Genomic DNA, 15,247 nt, shown 5'->3' with positions numbered 1-15,247 from the left:
CTATTGTCCCTGAGTAATGCTGGGCAAATGGGCCAGTTCAAGTTTCTAGAAGAATCGGCTGCAGCACGGGCCAGTTTTCACTGCAGTAGATAAATATATATATATATATATGCATGCTTGTGTGAAAGCAGTATTAAAGATATGTAGATCATGGTAATTTCTACTTTGTCTTTTTGAGATTCCCTATGAGAACAAAATATATAACTAAGGGAGGAAGACTGATTTAATGCTAACGATGGAACCGGCGTTTGCCTAGCGCCTTTCACAACCTCAAGGACGTCATGCAACACCTCACAGCCAATGAAGCCCGTTGAAACGTAGCCATTGCCGACACAGCAGGCAGGCACTTCTTGCGCAGCCAGAGTAAGATCAATGATGTTTGTTAAATAATTAGCCAGGAGGTCAAAAGTCTCTCCAAAATAGTACATGTGATTATTTTTTTTTGGATCCTCGGAGCCTAATTTTAATATTTGATCTAAATGACCGAACGCCATGACTGACAGTCTAGCAATGTGGTCAGGTTATGTATTCAATTCTTTGAGTGGGGCTTCAATCCAGCATGTCATCCTTTTGCCATAGTGACAAAAGTAGAGACATTTTCAAGATATCGTCTGAACAGAACACTGTGCAATTTAACCACATATTCCACTGACTAATGTACTGTTCTGGTAAATATTTATGACTTAAATATGTTTTGCTGTCTGAAGCACAATATCCCATTGGCTTTGTTGGATACTGTTCTATCTTGGTTGCAGAGAGAAAAGCAGGGGAATGGCACCAAGCCACAACACTAGTTTGGAGAGCCGGTGCAGACACAATAGGCTAAATGGCATCCTTCTGCACTGTAACGAGTCTGACCTGGTTATCTACTAAGACTACAACAATATTTGAACAATACTTTTTTTTTCCTTTTTCTTTTCTAAATTTAGAGTATCCAATTCATTTTTTCCAATTAAGGGGTAATTTAGTGTGGCCAATCCACCTACCCTGCACATCTTTTTGGGTTGTGGGGGTGAAACCCACGCAAACACGGGGAGAATGTGCAAATTCCACACGGACAGTGACCTAAAGCCAGGATCGAACCTGGGACCTCGGTGCCGTGAGACTGCAGTGCTACCACTGCGCCACCGTGCTGCCCCACAATAAATTGTTGATAATGCATTCAGGGCAGCACGGTAGCATTGTGGATAGCACAATTGCTTCACAGCTCCAGGGTCCCAGGTTCGATTCCGGCTTGGGTGCTCCGGTTTCCTCCCACAGTCCAAAGATGTGCAGGTTAGGTGGATTGGCCATGACAAATTGCCCCTAGTGTCCAGAATTGCCCTTAGTGTTGGGTGGGGTTACTGGGTTAAGGGGATAGGGTGGAGGTGTTGACCTTGGGTAGGGTGCATTTCCAAGAGCCGGTGCAGACTCGATGGGCCAAATGGCGTCCTTCTGCACTGTAAATTCTATGATTATTCCAAGTTGCAAAATGGAAGTGTCATCATATTAGGAAAGGGTAGAATATATTCAACGCCATCAAAGCTGTGGGATAATCACTACCCAAGTTCACATATGAAGGATGGCCACAGTTGAAATACTAGAGGTTGATGAAGTGTTACCTCTGTAAATGTCACTATATTTAGGATCAAGATTTTTTTTAAAAACCAAATTGGAAGGAACAAATGCCTGGATTAAAAAAATACGTTTTCCAGAAGAAGAACACATCGGGAAAGTTGTATATGCAGATATTTTTACTTTTTTGTTGGAAATAATATTAAATTACTCATTAGAAGCAATAATAACATGGATAGAAGTTGCACAAAGCCAATATGGATATTGTTTATTCTTTTGCGGTGCTAAAGGAACAAAGGTCACAAAAAGTTTTCTGGAGCATTTTTGAATTGAATAGGATGAAGCCAGAGACCAACTCAATAAATGATTAACATCAATGCACATTGGCAGAATTGAAAGACGAAATAGAGATCAAAATGAGAAACTGAAATGATTTACCTTTTTTAACAGAAATTGACCAGCTCCCACCTCCCCTTCCTTGGTATTTTAATACTCTTATAAAAGATACAACATGGAATTGAAGGAGCCCCTTCGTATGGTCCGAGAGAATTTGCAAGTCTCTTGCTTTGTGGAGATAATGCAGTAATATCATAGCCCCTTGTTTAACAATTAAACAATTTTATAGGTGGCAGCTGAATAAAAGAAAGACCTATATTGTGCAGGTTGTCATGTCAGAAAAATATCCCCAACTATTTAACATTACATTAAGTGCAATGACTTGAGTAGACAGATTTGGTGGACATTTTCATTCAATAAACAGGTGAAAAGGCATAAGTAGGCCACACAGCCCCTGAAGCCACCTCCGCCACATGGCAAGATGAAGATTAATCTGATATTGGCTTCAACTTCACTTTCCTGCCTAGTCTGGTTACTTTTGACTCCTATATTTCAAAAATATTTCTTTCTCACTCTTGAATATATTCATTGACTCAACCTCCATAACTCGGTGCAATAGAGAATTCCAAAGGTTAATGAGCCGGAGAAGAAAATCCTCAATTTCATCTTAAATAGAAGACCCTTTATTTCAAAAAGGAGACACTTTATTAGGTGCCCCCTAGTTCTAGATACCCCCCCACCAGGAAGAAGCATCCTGTCAGCATCTACTCAGTCAATCCCCCTCAACATCATATATGTTTCAATAGGATCACCTCTTTATTTGACTGAACTCTAATGAGCATAGGCCTAACGTGACTCAAGGGCAGCACGGTAGCACAGTGGTTAGCATTGTGGCTTCACAGTGCCAGGGTCCCAGGTTCGATTCCCCGCTGGGTCACTGTCTGTGCGGAGTTTGCACGTTCTCCCTGCGTGTGCGTGTCCTCTGGGTGCTCCGGTTTCCTTCCAAAGACATTCAGGTTAAGTGGACTGGCCATGCTAAATTGCCAGTAGTGTCCAAAAAGGTTAGGAGGGGTTATTGGGTTACGGGGATAGGGTGAAAGTGAGGGCTTAAGTGGGTCGGTGCAGACACGATGGGCCGAATGGCCTCCTTCTGCACTATATGGTCTATGGTGCTCAACCTTTCGCCACAAGACAACCCCTGGAATTAATCTAATGATTTTTTTGAAGTGCCTCCAGTGCAGGTATATTCCTCCTTAAATAAGGAGGCCAAACTGCAGTACTCTGGTTGGAAATCACCAATACGCTATACAGTTGTCCCTACATTTATTTCATAGAATTTACAGTGCAGGAGGCCATTCGGCCCATAGAGTCTGCACCGGCTCTTGGAAAGAGCACCCTACCCAAGGTCAACACCCTATCCCCATAACCCAGTAACCCCACCCAACACTAGGGGCAATTTTGGACACGAAGGGCAATTTTTATCATGGCCAATCCACCTAACCTGCACATCTTTGGACTGGGAGGAAACCGGAGCACCCGGAGGAAACCCACGCACACACGGGGAGGATGTGCAGACTCCGCACAGACAGTGACCCAAGCCGGAATCAAACCTGGGACCCTGGAGCTGTGAAGCAATTGTGCTATCCACAATGCTAACGTGCTGCCCATATATTGCACTCCATCCCCTTATGATAAAGGCCAACAAACTATTTGCCTTCCAAATTACTTGTAATGCACCTGCATGGTCACTGGTTGTGTTTCATATACAAGGACACCAAGATCCCTCCGTAATGCAAAAATCGGTAGTCTGCACTTAGATGATATTTTACTCTTATATTCTTCATATAGATGTGAACAAAACCCAATAGTTTCTTTTCATATTATACTCCATCTGCAAATCTTTGCCCACTGCGGCACAGTGGTTAGCATTGCTGCCTCACAGCTCCAGGGACCTGGGTTCAATTCCGGCCTCGGGTGACTGTGGAGTTTGCACTTTCTCCCAGTGTCTGCGATAGTTTCCTCCGGGTGCTTCGGTTTCCTCCCATAGTCCAAAAATGTCCAGATTAGGTGGCTTGGCCATGCTAAATTTCCCCTTAGTTTCCAAAAGGTTAGGTGGGCTTACTGGGTTACGGGGATAGGGTGGAGGCGTGGGCTTAAGCAGGGTGCTCTTTCCAAGGGCCAATGCCAGACACGATGGACTGAATGGTCTCCTTCTGCACTGTAAACTATATGATTCATATCCCTTCAGAAAATCTGGGCTAGGTAGCTGGATATTTTCTGTGGGGTTGAGACTTTCTATATCCAGAATTGCCTTCTCCCATCTCCGAGGAGTTATAGTTACTGATTGAGATTTTCATGCAGGTTCTTTTTTGCCTTTTAATTGGCATGAACAGAGGTTCAAGTTGAAGGATCAAACATAGGCCTTCCAGTCTGAAAGCTGCAGCAGGTGCTGAAGGCAGATAAATAACAGAAAGGGTGCTTTAACATGGAGGTATCCTCTCAACAACATTTTCAAACTTTAAGTCAGGAATGTAATGGAATATTCTCCGTTTGCCTAGATGATTGCAGCTCCAACAACACTCAAGAAGCTCGAAACCTTCCAGGACAAAGCAGCACGTTTGATTGCTCCCCCTAGTTCTTGCAGTCAGGCCACCTCTGGGAGAAGGAGGCATCTGGCCCCCACCACGAATGGAAACTACAATTGACTGGAATTTGTCAAGTAGGCCTTCTTTAACAAGGCTCTTCTTCTTTCGGCTTCTCCAATTTCACTTGGGGTTGCCACAATGCTGCTTGATTACCCTGCTCCATCTCATCCTGTCAGTCACCCATTCATCTTCCAGTCCTGTTGCGTTTAAGTCTCTCGCCACTGCATCTTTCTATGTGGCCTTAGGTCTCCCTCTTTCTGGCAGTGTCATCTCCATTATTCACCTCACTACATTTACTCTCTAGCAACAGATTTTTTTTGCATTAATTTACGAGATGTGGGCATTACTGGCTAGTTATTTATTGCCGATCCCTAGATGCCCTTGAGAAGGTGGTGGTGAGCTGCCTTCTTCAACCCTGCAGTAATTGAGGTGTAGATACACCCAGAGTGCTGTTAGGGACAGAGTTCCAGGATTTTGTCCCAGCATCAGTGAAGGAACCGTGATATATTTCCAAGTCAGGATGGTGAATGACTTGGAAGTAAACCTCCAGGTGATGGTATTCCCAGGTATCTATTGCTTGGTGAGTTCCTGCAGTGCATCTTGTAGATGGCACACACTGCTGCCACTGTTTGTTGGTGGTGGAAGGTTTGAATGTTTGTGGAAAGGGGAACAATCAAACGGGCTGCTTTGTCCTGGAAGGTTTCGAGCTTCTCGAGAGTTGTTGGAGCTGCACTCATCTAGGCAAATGAAATGAAAATCACTTATTGTCACGAGTAGGCTTCAAATGAAGTTACTGTGAAAAGCCCCTAGTCGCCACATTCCGGCGCCTGTTCGGGGAGGCTGTTACGGGAATCGAACCGTGCTGCTGGCCTGCTTGGTCTGCTTTCAAAGCCAGCGAATTAGGAGAACATTCTATTACATTCCTGACTTGTGCCTTTGTAGATGGTGGACAGACTTAGGGGAGTCAGGAGTCGAGTTACTCGCCAAAGGATTCCTCGCCTCTGACCTACATTTGTAGCCACAATGTTTATATGGCTAGTTCAGTTTCTGACAATGGTAACCCCCAAGATGTTGATAGTGGGGGATTCAGCGGTGGTAATGCCGCAGAATATCAAGAGGCGATGGTTAGATTCTCTCTTGTTACAGGAGGCCATTGCCTGGCACTTGTGAGATGCAAATATTACTTGTTACTTATCAGTCAAAGCCTGGACATTGTCCAGGACTTGCTGCATTTAGGCATGGACTGCTTCAGTATCTGCAGAATCACAAATAATGTTCAACATTGTGCAATCACAATGAACACTTCTGACCTTATCATAGAAGGAAGGTCATTGATGAAGCAGCTGAAGATGGTTGGGCCTAGGACACGACCCTGAGAAACTCCTGTGGTGATGTCCTGGAGCGGAGATGATTGACCTGCAATGACCACAACCATCTTCCTATGTGCCAGGTATGACTCCCACCAACGGAGGGATTTCCCCATGATTCTCATTGATTTCAATTTGTCAAGGGCTCCTTGATGCCATACACGGTCAAATGCTGCCTTGATATCAAGGGCAGTCACTTTTATCTCACCTCTGGAATTCTTCTCTTTTGTCCATGTTTGAACCAAGGCTGTAATGAGGTCAGGAGCTGAGTAACCCTGGTGGTGGAACTGGGCGTCCATGGGCAGGTTATTGCTAAGCAAGTGCCGCTTGATAGTGCTGTAGCTGACCCCTTCCGTCACTTTACTGATGATCAAGATAGGGCGATAATTGGTCAGGCTGGATTTGACCTGCTTCTTGTGCACAGGACATACCTGGGCAATTTTCCACATTGACGGATAACTGCTATTGTTCTGGAACAGCTTGGTAGGGGCACGGCACGTTCTGGAGCACAAATCTTCAGAACTGCTGCCGAAATAACATCATGGCCCATGGCATTTGCAATATCCAGTGCCTTCAGCCGTTCCTTCATCTCATGTGGAGTGAATCGAATCAGTTGAAGATTGACATCTGTGATACCAGGGACCTCTGGAGGAGGCTGTCATGGATCACCTACTCAGCTTCAGCTTTGTCTTTTGCACCGATTTTCTGGGCTCCTTCCTCATTGAGAATGGGGATATTTGTGGTGCCTTTTCCTCTAGTGAGTTTTTAATTGTTCATCGTCACGCACAACTGGATATGGCAGGACTGAAGAGTCAAAATCTGATCCGTTGGTTGTGGAATTGTTCAGCTCTGTCTATTACTGCTGCTTATGCTGTTTGGCATGCAAGTAGTCCGGTGTTGTAGCTTCACCAGGGTGACACCTTATTTTTAGTAATGCCAGGTGTTAATCCTGGCATGTCCTCCTGCACTCTTCATTGAACCAGGGTTGAACCCCTGGCTTGGTGGTAATTGTAGAGTGGGGGATATGCGGGGCTATGAGGTTATGGATTGTGATTGACTACGGTTCTGCTGCTACTGATGGCCCACAGCACCTCATGAATACCCAGTCTTGAGTTGCTAGATCTGTTTGAAGTCTATCCCATTTAGCACGGTGGTAGTGGTGGACGTGCCACACAATATGATGGAGGGTATCCTCAATGTGAAGCCGGGACCTTGAATGCCCAAGGACTGTGTGGTGGTCACTCCTACAGATTCTGTCACAGGTTGATGCATCTGTGACAGGCAGATTGGTGAGGCTGAAGTGTCTCTTGTTCCCTCACCACCTGGGGTGCCAGTCTAGCAGCTATGTCCTTTAGAACCCAGCCAGCTCGGTCTGTGGTGGTACTACCAAGCCACTCTTCGTGATAGACATTGAAGTCCGCCACCCAGAGTACATTCTGCACCCTCACTGCTTCCTCTAAGTGGTGTTCAACATAGAGAAGTACTGATTCATCAGCTGAGGGGGGGTTCGTGGTAATCAGCAGGAGGTTTCCTTGCCTATGTTTGACCTGCTGCCATGAGACTCCAGAGTCGATGTTGAGGGCTCCAAGAATAACTCCCTCCTTTTTTAAATAAAATGTATTTTATTCCAAAATTATTCAAACGTTTACAAAACATAAACAGTCTGAGGAACATACTTCCCAACTCGCCAACACACAGTTATACAGTTTGTACAAATTGTTTCTCATTTTCACCCCTCCCTTTCCCCCTCGACAAACAACTCCTCGAGCACGGCCACAAACATCTCCCACCTTGCCTCGAAGCCCTCCGCTGAACGCCTCAATTTGTATTTGATCTTTTCCAGACATAGAAAGTCATATAAGTCACCCAGCCAGGCCGCCAGTGGCGTTGTTGACCATCATTCCAGTAAGATCCTTCACCGTGGCTGCAACTGGATGCAGCTTTACCTGAGAGATACTCCACACCTTGAAGTTAGTTCAATATGATTTATTGAACTTGTCACACAGTTAGCTTAATCCTCTGTGAGCTCGACTCTCTGCTAACCTAGTGTGATTAATCTGTCTGGCTGAACCAGACTAGCTCTTAGCCACGTGCTGGAGGAGTTATATAGGTACACCCTACTCACACTGTAGATGTCACCAGTGGAAAGAGCCAGAGTGTAAGTGCCTCGTGCCTTTTATAGTGGGAAACTACCCCCAAGTGTTCTGCCTGCTGATTGGTTATGTCCTGTTCTCTGTATTCATTAGCTGCCTGTTTGTATCCCATTATGTGCATGCCTGCATATCATGACAGCAACCAGAGAAGTGAAGGCTACGTCATCGGCCTTCGTCCCCTCCATCAGCTCCAGCTTCTCCGATATCCCAAATATCACCACCAAAGGGTCCAGCTCAACCTCCTCCCCCACAATCCTCGATAGTTCTGCGAAAACACCCTCCCAGAATCTCTCTCTTTTCTCACAAACCCAAAACATTTGTGTGAGATTTGCTGGTCTATGCCCACACTTCCCGCACTCGTCTGCCACTCCCTGGAAGAACCCACTCATTCTTGCCCGAGTCATATTCACACTATGTGCCACCTTGAATTGTATCAGGCTCATCCTCGCGTATGAGGATGTCACATTTACCCTGCGTAGCATCTCACTCCACACTCCCCAGTTTATCTCCCCTCCCACTTCTCCTTAATCTTCACCACCTGCTCACCATCCTGTTCTCCCAGCCATCCATATATGTCTCCGAGCCTGCCCTCCCCTTCCACGTCCGGAAGCAGCAGTCACTACAGCAGGGCATACTTTGGTAGTTTGGCAACTTTTTCCAAACCTACCGCGCGAATTCCCTTAACTGCAAGTATCTAAACTTACTTCCTCTACAGGGCTCTACCCTCTCCTTCAGTTCCTCTATATTGACAAACCTCTCCTCCAGCTACAGATCCCTCACCCTCACCACCCCCACTTCTCTCCACTTCCTACACATACTGTCTGTCTCCCCCACCTCCTCAAACCCCGCCTCAAATCCGTGGTTTTTGCACAGTGGCATTAACACCAACATCCCCTCTATCCTAAAGTGCCTCTTCAACTGGTTCCAGACCTTCACTGTGGATTGCACCATTGGGCTCTCTGCGTATTTCCTTGGTGCCATTGACAATGCCGCCGTCGCCATAACCCACAGGTTGAACCCCCAACAGGATTCTTCCTCCATCCTAACCCATTCTGGCCCCTCTCCTTCCCACCACTGCCTCACCTCTCCACATTCTTTGCCCAATAATAATGCAGCAGGTTTGGCATCTCCCTCTGTAACAGGGTCCTCTTGTCCCTTGGTACCTTTCCTGCCCACAAACTCGGAAATATTTGTATCCAGCTTCCGGAAAAAGTTCTTTGGTACAAAAATCGGAAGTGTCTGGAATATGAATAGAAACCTTGGCAGGACTTGCATCTTCACCACTTGGACCCTCCGTGCCGGCGTCAGATGAAGTGTGTCCCACCTCCTCCCTAACCTCCTCCACTAGCTTTGTTAAATTCCATTTATGCAGTGTCACCTACTCCACCATTACCTGAATCCCCAGGTATCTAAACCTATCTCTGGCTACTTTAAATGGTAACCCCCTTAGATTGGCTCTCGGACTCTCATTCACCAGGAACATTTCACTTTTCCCTCCATTCAACTTGTATCCTGAGAACACCCCGAACTGCACCAAAAGGCCCATAATCCTCCCCATGCTCACCAGCAGGTCCTACACGTTCAGTCACAGGTCGTCCACATATTGCAATACCCGATGCTCCCTACTCTCCTTCATAATCCTTTGCCACACTGCCGATTCTCTAAGGGCCATTGCCAGAGGCTCTATAGCTAGCGCAAACAGCAGTGGCGACAGCAGGCACCCCTGCCTTGTTCCCCTGTGTAACCCAAAGTTTTGTGAGCCCATATCGTCGGTCTGTACACTCGCCACCGGTGCGACATATAATAGGCACACCCATGCCACAAACTTCGGCCCAATCCCGAACCTTTCCAGGACCTCAAACAAATACCGCCACTCCACCCGGTCAAATGCCTTCTCCGCATCCATGGACACCACTACTTCCGATACCTGACCTATCAATGGAGTCATGACCATATTTAACAGCCTCCTCATATTACTGGAGAGTTGCCTGCCCTTTACGAAACCTGTTTGGTCCTCCGCAACCATCCCCGGAACACAACCTTTCATCCACCCCACTACCAGTTTAGTCAGCACTTTTACATCTGTCTTTAACTGCAATATGGGCCTGTACAACCCACATTCTAATGCAGCAGGTTTGGCATCTCCCTCTGTAACAGGGTCCTCTTGTCCCTTGGTACCTTTCTTTGGTATCAATGTGATTGTCGCCTGCAACATCGTCTCCGGCAGCTCCCCCTTCTCCAGCACCTCACTAAATGCCCCCAACAGATGCGGTGCCAGGTCCATCACAAACTCCTTATAAAATTCCGCCGGGTAACCATCCAGTCCCAGGGCCTTTCCCGCCTTCATACCCCTTATACTGTCCAATACCTCCCTCAGTCCCAAAGGCCCATCTAGCGATTGCCTCTTCTCTTCCTCCAACTGCGGAAACTCCAGCCCATCCAAACACCACCCATGTCCCCTTCTTCACCCCCCCGGATCCATCCTGTACAGCTCCTTATAGTATTCCCTAAACACCTCATTTATCCTCCCCAGCTCCATCACCAGCTCCTCCGTCTCTGTCCATATCCTCAATATTTCCCTGGAAGCGGCTTGCCTCCATAGTTGATGTGCTAACATTCAACTTGCCTTCTCCCCGCACTCGTACTGCACCACCCTTGCTGCCCCACCGCCCTCCCGTGTTCAACCTATCAGATTGCCCCTGCAATTTTTTCCTTGTTACCAACCAAGGGGCTGGTTTAGCTCACTCGGCTAAATCGCTGGCTTTTAAAGCAGACCAAGCAGGCCAGCAGCACGGTTCGATTCCCGTACCATCCTCCCCGGACAGGCGCCGGAATGTGGCTTTTCACAGTAACTTCATTGAAGCCTACTCGTGACAATAAGCCATTTTCATTTCATTTTTCATTTCAACCCCTCTATGGTGGGCACCCTCGAATAGGCCCTATTTACTTTGATTAAATGAACAAGATATGTGCCCACATACTCCTCTCTCCTTTTCCTATCCTCATGTGCCTTGAGCAAGATAATCGCCCCTCGGACTACCGCTTTTAATGCTTCCCAGAATGTGGCCGCTGACACCTCCCTGTTATGGCTCAACCCCATATAGTCTTCACCCCCACAACCCAAAGATGTGCAGCTAAGGTTGATTGGCCATACTAAATTGCTCCATTAATTGGAAAAAAATAAATGGGCACTCTAAATTTATATTAAAAAAGACGCCCAAATTTGCCTTTATCTGCCAACACCCCCAAATCGAGCCGCCACCCCAGCCTCTGCACAGGTCCTGATCTAAGCTGAATCTCCAGTCATTGGGGCGCATGGTCCGAGATTACTATCCCTGCGTACTCTGCCCCCTCCACCCCTACCAACACCTCATGGCTCACTACAAAAAGTTGATTCTGGAGTACACCTTGTAAACATGTGAGAAAAAGGAGTATTCCCTCCCCCTGGGTTCTTAAAGCGCCACGGGTCCACCATGCCCATCTTTTCCATAAACCCACCCAGCTCCTTTGCCATTCGTAACCTTCCCATTGAACTGGGTCTCGACCTATCGACCCTCAGGTCTAGAACAGAATTAAAGTCTCCTCCCATGATCAACTGGTGTGTAGCCAAGTCCAGGATCACTGCCAGCAGCCACCTCACAAATCCTACATCGTCCCAGTTCGATGCATATACATTCACCAACAGCGTCCAGCGTCCCCTCCAATACTCTGCTCATCATCACATATCTCCCATCCTTCCTTCGCACTCACAAACACCATCTTCTTGCTCATCAAGGTGGCCAACCCCCGCAACTTTGAGTCAAACCCCGAGTGAAATACCTGACCCACCCATCCCTTTCTCAGCCTAACCTGGTCCTTCACATGGAGGTGCATCTCCTGCAGAAAGACTACATCCACCTTTAAACTCCTGAGGTGCGCAAATAACCAAGATCCTTTCACCGGTCCACTGAGCCCTCATACGTTCCATGTTATAAGCCTTACTGGGGATTATGCCTCCATTACCCTCTACCATCTGCTATCCTCCCCTTTTGCCTCTGCCTCTTCTGATTTCACCCTGTACCAAGCCCATCCAAGATAGCCCCCCTTCTCCTCCCCTGACCATGCTTCTTCTCCAACCCTGCCATGTCGCATCCCCCTCCTTGGCCCTGTTAAATCCAGCATGCCGTTTTGCCAATTCAGCTCCAGTGTCCTGGTATATTCGGACCTTGTTCCCATACCATTTGCAGTTCCGCTTCTCCCTGGCCCACTGCAGGCTCTTCTCTTTTTCCACCAACATGTGGAGTCTTACGATCACTGCCTGTGGTGGTTCCCAAGCTCTTGGCTTCTGCCTCAGAGACCTGTGCGCTCTGTCCACTTCAGGGCCTTGTCAAGCCTCTCCTCCACCACAGCGCCGCCAGCATCCTCGAGACATACCTCGTGGCACTCGTGCCTTCCACTCCTTCAGGCAGTTCGGGAATACGCAGGGTCTGCCTTCCCGAACTGTTCTCTTGCTATTCCACCTTTGCTCTCAGCGTCTTGCAACGGTCTCCTAAGGATGCCACCTCCACCTCCAAAGCCACCACCCGATCGCTGTGATCCGACATTACCCTCTCCACCTGTTGAATCTGCGACCCCTGTACCTTCAAATGCTTTTCAACCCTTTCCATCGAGCCCTTCAGGGGTGCCACAGTCCGTTTGATGGCCTTCGATCTGTCGTCCTTCATCTCCTTCCTTTGCTTACTCTTCCCTGATGAAAGCCATCAATTGTTCCATCTTGGGCCTTCAAGGGTCATTGTTAAATGTGGATGCAAAGATTCTGGTGAAGGTGCTGCCACTCAGGTTGGATGGGTGTCTCCCGCAGGTGTTCGGGGAGGATCAAACGGGTTTTGTGAAGGGGAAATGATTATTTTCCAATGTGCAGCACCTACTGAATGTGGCCCCCTCTCAGGCTGGGGGAGGGGGGCAAGTGACAGTGGCTTTGGATGCTGAGAAAGCTTTGGATAGGGGAGAGTGGGGGTACTTGTTTGCGGTGTTGGAGCAGTTCAGGATAAGGCCCAAGTTTGTGTCATGGGTCAAATTGTTGATCAAGAGCCAGTGTTCGGATGAATAATGTTAGTCCCGGTTATTTTCGGTTGTATAGGGCAACGAGGCAAGGGTTCCCTTTGTCTCCCCCTCCTCATCGCGCTGGCGATTGAGCCGCTGGCTATCGCTTGGAGAAATTTGGATAATTGGAGGGGGATAAAGTGGGGGGGGGGGGGGGGGGGGGGGGGGGGAGGAGCATAGGGTGCCACTTTCTGCCGATGATCTTTTGTTGTATATTGCGGACCAGGTTCCCATGATGGATGACATAATGGGGATGTCAAGGTGGTTCGGGGCTTTCGCCAGGTACAAATTGAATTTGGAAAAAAAGTGAATGTAGTCCAGTCACTCCGCTGAGGAAGGGGGTTAACATGGGGGTGCTGCCTTTTCCTTTGACGAGCTCTCATTTTAGATACTTAGGGGTGCAGGTGTCTCGTGATTGGGGGCAGCTCTGGAAGTTAAATTTTACAAATTTAGCGAGTACAGTTAAGGGGGATTTACAAAAGTGAGACATTCTCTCTCTGTCGCTTGCTAGGCGAATGTAATCAGCGAAGATGAATATTTTGCCACAGTTTTTTGTTTTTATTCCAGTATCTCCCGGTGTTTCTGCCAAAGGCGCTTTTTGTGAGGATGGAAGACTTGATCTTGCCGTTTATTTGGGTGGGTAAGGTGGCAAGAATTCAGAAAAGAGTCCTACAGAGGGACTGGCAGTCTGGGGGTTTGGCACTGTCGAACCTGATGTGCTACTACTGGGCGGCGAACCCAGAAAAGGTGTTGGGTTGGTGTGGAGATCAGGAGGCAGTCTGCGTGAGGATGGAGGCTAGGTTGTGTAAGGGGACAGGGCTGCGGGCATTAGTGACGGCTCTGCTGCCGTTTGCTCCATGAAGGTTCTCAGGGAATCCGGTGGTGGTGGCCACATAAAAAATATGGAGGCAAGTAATGCAGCATTTTAAGGTGGGGGTGGGGGAAGTGTCGAAGTGATTCCACTTAGGGACAATCACAGGTTTGAACCAGCTAGATTGGATGTCAGGTTAGAGGTTGGGAAGGTAAGGGGGTGGCTGTAATGGGGGATTTATTCCTGGTGGGGCAGTTTGTGAGTCTGGAGGAAATATCAGAGAAGTACGTGTTAGCACAGTCGGAGGGGTTCAGATACTTGCAGCTTCAGAATTTTGCTGGGAAGAGTCTTCCAACCTTCCTGGTATTGCCACTATCATCGTTGGTGGATAGGGTACTGTTGTTGGCAGGGGCGGAATTTATGGGATATTCTGGTGGAGAACACAGCGACGCTGGAGGGTTTAAAGTCAAATGGGAGGAAGAACTAGGGGGTGTTGGAGTGGAGGAGTGGGTGTGGTGTGAAGCTCTGCGAAGGGTGAATGCCACCTCATTGTGTGCAAGGCACGGGCTCATACAACTAAAGGTAGTGCATTGGGTACATTTAACAAGGGCTGGGATGAGTTGAGTGTTTGAGAGGTAGAAGATAGGTGTGAGCGGTGTGGGAGGGGCCTAATGAATCATGTACATATGTTCTGTGCATGTCCTAAGCTAGAAAACATTTGGGGTTCCTTCTTCAGTGCCATGTCGGTGATCTTACAAAGGGAATTGGAGCCTGGTCCCCTGGAAGCCATTTTTGGGGCGTCGGACTTGCCGGAGCTGCAGATATCTTAGCCTTCGCCCCGCTATTTGCTCGCAGGCGGGTTCTGTTAGAGTGAAGGTCAGCTTCTCCACCCAGTGCTCCAGCGTGGCTGGGGGATCTCATGGAGGTTTTGTACCTTGAGAAAGTTAAATACACGTTGATCGTTTAGGAAGTTTTACACAAGGTGGCAGCCATTTGTCATGTATTTCGAGGAACTGATCACCGTCAAAAGCTGGGAGGGGTGGGATTGGGGGTTTGGTTGGTTGGTTTTTGGGGGTTGATTATTTATATATTGAAAAAATGTTTCAATAAAAAATTTTTGTTTTAAATTCCATCAACGGGACAAAACTGGGAAATATGCAAGGAAAATGTAGGTGGGCTGACTCCAGATATTTAAAATGATTTATAAAACTCTAGAATTGAATATATACCTCATCAAGAGAATAGAGCATTTGGCCCCAGAGATTTGATACAATCTATGAATAAATAAAAATGATGTTG

General features: G+C 47.4%; 1 protein-coding gene and 1 long non-coding RNA gene across 2 annotated transcripts in view; one reads left to right on the top strand and one right to left on the bottom strand.

The window, feature by feature from the left end:
* eif5 (eukaryotic translation initiation factor 5) overlaps positions 1 to 15,247 on the bottom strand; it is a 52,100-nt gene that overhangs the window by 11,931 nt on the left and 24,922 nt on the right. The gene's annotated exons all lie outside the window — the stretch shown is intronic.
* LOC119953330 overlaps positions 8 to 15,247 on the top strand; it is a 30,584-nt gene continuing 15,344 nt past the window's right edge. The window contains exon 1 of the long non-coding RNA XR_005457997.1: positions 8 to 363. This is a non-coding gene — a long non-coding RNA (uncharacterized LOC119953330). The remainder of the gene's footprint in view (positions 364 to 15,247) is intronic.

This window comes from Scyliorhinus canicula, chromosome 2 (genome assembly GCF_902713615.1).
Source record: "Scyliorhinus canicula chromosome 2, sScyCan1.1, whole genome shotgun sequence".
Taxonomy (NCBI): Eukaryota; Metazoa; Chordata; class Chondrichthyes; order Carcharhiniformes; family Scyliorhinidae; genus Scyliorhinus; species Scyliorhinus canicula.
The sequence above is the reverse complement of the archived record's forward strand: the minus strand, read 5'-3'. Positions and strand labels throughout refer to the sequence as shown.